Source organism: Hordeum vulgare, chromosome 2H (assembly GCF_904849725.1).
Source record: "Hordeum vulgare subsp. vulgare chromosome 2H, MorexV3_pseudomolecules_assembly, whole genome shotgun sequence".
Taxonomy (NCBI): Eukaryota; Viridiplantae; Streptophyta; class Magnoliopsida; order Poales; family Poaceae; genus Hordeum; species Hordeum vulgare.
In genome coordinates, this window is record NC_058519.1 from 306,791,756 (window position 1) to 306,797,152 (window position 5,397).

Here is a 5,397-nt window from a genome sequence, read left to right on the forward strand (position 1 = left end):
CAACAGATCCATCCCTGTCACTTCGTTGCAGACTAGACCAATCAGCGCCTTGACTAAGGGCTCCACCTGAGCTTTCTCCTCCTTCGTCGACATCAACGCCCTCGGAGCACTCGCTCGCTCTAAAGTAAAGGGTGGAAGTCCACTACATATTTGGGCAAGCGACGTCGCTACAATAGAACCAAGTGGCTTGCCAGTTGGGGACTGACTCGGGGAAAGTCATAGCAGGATAACTACTTTTGGCTCTCTTTTGAAGTCCTAAACCCCCCACACAACTGGATGACATGGGTCTTATCATCAGTCGGATTGACCTTCTTCACCGACTGAGAACGTATAGTGAAGATAGATTTAAAAAGTCCCCAATGGGGAGGACTGATACGTCCATTTTGTATCATGCTTTCATGTTGATATTTATTGCTTTTTGGGCTGTTATATTACTTGTGGTACCATATTTATGCCTTTTCTCTCTTATTTTGTAAGGTTTATTTGAAGAGGGAGAATTCAGGCAGCTGGAATTCTGGACTGGAAAAGGAGCAAATCCTAGTCCACTATTCTGCACATCTCCAAATGCCTTGAAAATTTACGTGGATTTTTTCTGGAATATATTAAAAATACTGGGCGAAAGAACTACCAGAGGTGGGTCACCAGGGCCCCACAAGCTTGCCCACCGCCACCCCCCTGGTGGCGCAGGGCGGGCTTGTGGGCTACCTGAAGGCCCACTAGCCCCCCTCTTTTGCTATATGAAGCGTCCTGGTCTGGAAAAAATCATAGGGGAGCTTTTTCGTGGTTTTGCCGCCGCCACGAGGCGGAACTTGAGCAGATCCAATCTAGAGCTCCGGCAGGATGATCCTGCCGGGGAAACTTCCCTCCCGGAGGGGGAAATCGTCGCCATCGTCATCACCAACACTCCTCTCGTCGGAGGGGAGGCATCTTCATCAACATCTTCATCAGCACCATCTCCTCTCCAATCCCTAGTTCATCTCTTGTAACCAAGCCTCGTCTTTTGTAGTTGCGGATGCTTGCGAGAGAGCTTAATCATAAGTGGGATGCTTGTCCAAGTAAGGGCAGTACCCAAGCGTCGGTCCACCCACATATCAAACTATCAAAGTAACGAACGTGAATCATATGAACATGATGAAACTAGCATGACAGAAATTCCCGTGTGTCCTCGGGAGCGTTTTCCCTCCTATAAGACTTTGTTCAGGCTTGTCCCTTGCTGCAAAAGGGATTGGGCCACTTGCTGCACCGTTGCTACTACTTGTTACTTGTTACTCTTTGCTTGCTACGTTTCACCTCGCTACACAATCACTTGTTACCGCTACTTTCAGTGCTTGCAGTTATTACCTTGCTGAAATCCGTTTATCACAGCCTTCTGCTCCTCGTTGGGTTCGACACTCTTACTTATCGAAAGGACTACGATTGATCCCCTATACTTGTGGGTCATCAAGGACACCCCAAGAAACACTCGCATAATGTGACAAAGGCAGAAAGGTGGGCAATGGCATTCGGAGGGAAGTGATGCAAATGCGCCCCGAACAAATTCAAGAACCCCCGAATGAAAGGATGAGGTGGAAGGAGAAACCTCTTTTGACGTGGGTCAAGAGGAGGGCCCGCTCTCCCTCGCACGACTCGGACTCGATCACATCACCAGGAAGCCTCCAAGACTTGTCCGCCAGCATACCATGCTCGACGAGATTGAGGAGGTCCTCCTTCCGCACAGTGGATCAGAGGAAATCACCCTGGCTCCAGCCCGGCGGCAGAGCCTCCTTCCTGGGCTTGGCGGCACCCTTCTTCTTCGCCTTCTCCAGCTTACTTGTTTGTCCTTTCGTCATGGCTGCAGCGTCGAGATTGGCTCCTCTGAGCTGCGCGGGTGGCTAATGAGAAGGAAGAGCAGAGAAGGAGGCGATGTTATTCCGAACCCTAGCGTCGGCGGCTTTTATAACCAACTGATTGGGTCTCTAGCAAGTGGGCCCTCAACTTATCCCCTCACTGGCCACCGCGAGATACGTGGCGGAGATAGGGGCGCGAGAATCGAGGCGGCGCGACCCACTTGATTGCGACGACATCATCGCCGCATAGCGCACGGCAACCAAAGTTTTCAAATCCCGAAAAATCCGAAGCTTACAGGGGTGACTGGTCACATCAGAAGATCCCATCAAACGCGCAGATTCACGGGTTCACTCGGAAACATAAATTCACTCAAACATTTCATTCCAAGAAGAGTTTATCAAGACGAATGACGAAGATTTCAATCGACATCCAATTCAGCAAAACTTTGAGGGGCATTCAAATTCAGTCTGCTATATCAAGATTTACACCTACACCTTCACCACTCGAACCTCGATCCATTCGGGGGCTAATGATGGGGTTATAGCCCTAGGGTAGGGTCATAGGTCTGACCTATAAGTCCTACCCAAGGGCACCTCATTATTAGCTTGAAGATCCCTAGATATCTACCGACTGGATTAAGACAACCTCTTGTCCACTCGGTAGGGAACAACTCGGAGGATTATCTTACACTCGACGACTAGATTCCACTCGGTGAAGACCAGAAGCCAGACGACATCGAAGGCCAGAAGTCGCCCCAGGGAGGCTAACGGACATACATTGGACTACTGTAGTTATTGCCATTAATAGCATACGTTACCTGTAACGTATGCATTTATTCTCACTTATTGCACCCTTGAAGGCTGGACACTTATGAGGGGCAGCGCACTCTATATAAGCCACCCCTCCCTTGTGGCACAAGGGTTCGCATTCTGTAACACCTATATTCCACTCGACACTAAGCTCCAGAGCACTGAGACGTAGGGCTATTACCTCCACCGCAGAGGGGCCTGAACTCATGCAACCTTGCCGTAGCTAGGACTCTGCCCTCTACTTTCGTACCCTGCTCATCTACTGTCAGGCTTTTCCCACGTCACTCATCATCCTCCCCTTTTTGAAAATAAAGTCGTTCTCGGCGCTGCTTAATCTGAAATGTGGCTAACAAAAGATACAAGGTGTACATGTTGTATATGTATATGTCATCCATTTTTACTTCCCTTTGTTTTTGCACATATGACACATGTATACATGAGTATCTTTCATAGGTTATGAAAAATAATGCCAAAATATTATCACAAGAAGTAGAACACATGAAAATATTGCAACTTAGTTTACACATATAAGTGAAGCTCTTATTTATATCAAAATGTTGACAATGTCATCACTAAACCATACCAACACTGGTGAAGAAAATTAAATTATTTCATATCTACTTGCTACAACAGGCTGAAATAAGCAAAGATGCAACATGTAATTTGACATAGAATCATCACCAAGATTGGAGGTCATATCAAAATAATTAAACATTGGCACAATTATTTTCAAACATATTTGATAAAAAATTGATTTATTCCCTTGTTCACATGGTTCTTTCTCAACAATAGTTGGTTCAATGGGTGCACTCAGAATTGTTGATATTGTAGTTGTTTGATCACACGGCAAAGTCAAATCATTAACGTAGTTCTCTAAAATAGGTGGTGTGATCAAAGTAATAGGTGGCTCATCACAGGGTGCATTCAAATTGACAAGACATTCATCATACTCATGTGGAGGTGGAAGATCAGTACCTTTGTCATTAACGGTTATGATCAACTCAGGTGATGTAGGCACTCTCGATGGTGATGTGCCGCATGGTGAAGGTGATGTAGTCGTCACAACGATTAATGTGGATGTCATAGTAAGCCTAGTAGTGGAAGGAACAATCATATCAACTCTTGGAATAAGCACCATGCACTCTTTCTCCTTTTGGGCAACACATCGTTTTATTTCCTGTTCAGCTTTGCAAGCAAGACGAAACAAACGATCCATAGGATAACACTTTTCATGAATTAGTATCTCCTGAATATCATGGTTTACTCCTCCCCAAAATCTATCCATAATATCTTCTTCACTTTCTTCTAAAGAGGAATGCAACAAGGTTGTTTGTAAATCATCATAATATTTTGTTACGGTGTCACTACCTTGTTTTAAATGTTGTAACTTTTTAATCATGTCACGAGTATAATAAGCAGGAACGAATGTGTGTCTCATGGCAAGTTTCAAATCATCCCAAGTAGTAGGTATATAATCAGGGTGTAACCGACAATTTCCACTCCACCAAACTGAAGCATAACCGGTGAAAGAACCAACCGCAACCTTAACTTTCTTATGTTCAGCAAAATTATGGGAAGCAAATATATCATTTATTTCAAATTCCCATTCAATATATAAAGCGGGTCTAAAACGTCCATTAAATGATGGTATAGAAACATTAACCTGATCATGTGCATTTGGATCTCTGTGCACCTCTCGGAACGTTTGTTTTGGTGGCACGTCTCCCACGATCGAAAAAGCCCATGGATTGACAACTCTGGATCTTTTCATGACTAGTACAAAAAACAAAATTCAAAAATATTGTTCCTATGAACTACTGGGAAGTGGTGGTGGTGGTGGTGTGTCTCAAATCCGTTAAGCCAATCTCAAATTTTTACCAATTCTTACTCAGCATCAGGTGGTGATCGGCAATCGGTGCAGTCAAAACTCTCAAAGCTTGGATAAAGCGATTGACAGGAAGCGTCAAACACACGATGTAGATGTATGTGGAGCTGGGAAGGCTTATAATATATGATAGCAAAAGATTACCAATAATCAATTCAGATATGCAATGTTGAATAAACGCTCAACGACGGTACTGTGTTGGTCCTAGGCTAGACCGAGTACCTCTCGATAGGAAGATATAAGTGAAGATCACAATGACAATAAAGATAGTGATGATAAATGACAAATTGTGTTCCTGGCGTTCGGAGGGCAAAAAGTCCTATCTAGAAACCAATTTTGAGGTGATAATTGTGAACTAGCTAGATGAACTATTCCGATACGGCTCGTCGATAGCTCAAATTTGAGTACTCGTGGAGGCAAAACGGACTTCGTATGAGGAAGATATGCATGTTTTACCGAACACTGCACAAAAAAGTTTTCGATCCGAATTCACATACGGGATTGACTCTAGATAGATCCGAAATTTGTATTATTTTCTCTTCTCTCTTTTTTTTCTCTCACTTTTTTATATTTTTTTCTCTCTCTATTTTTCTCTCACTTTTTTTTCTTTTTTTCTCTTCTCTCGAACAACCAATTAGGATGCAGATTAGATCAAGCGCAGATGCGAATGACCTCAACTATGACAATGACAATGAACAATTGGAGCACGTGGTAAATATTGATGGATGGTGGTGGGCGACAACGGAAGGGATGACGGCGGCATGGTGGTGGTATATGGCAGCAGCGATGAAGATGGTGCGGCGGCGGCGTGACAACTTGTGAACAGAACTCAAAACTCTAAAAGACTAGACGCTAAGACCAGCAACTTGACACGAC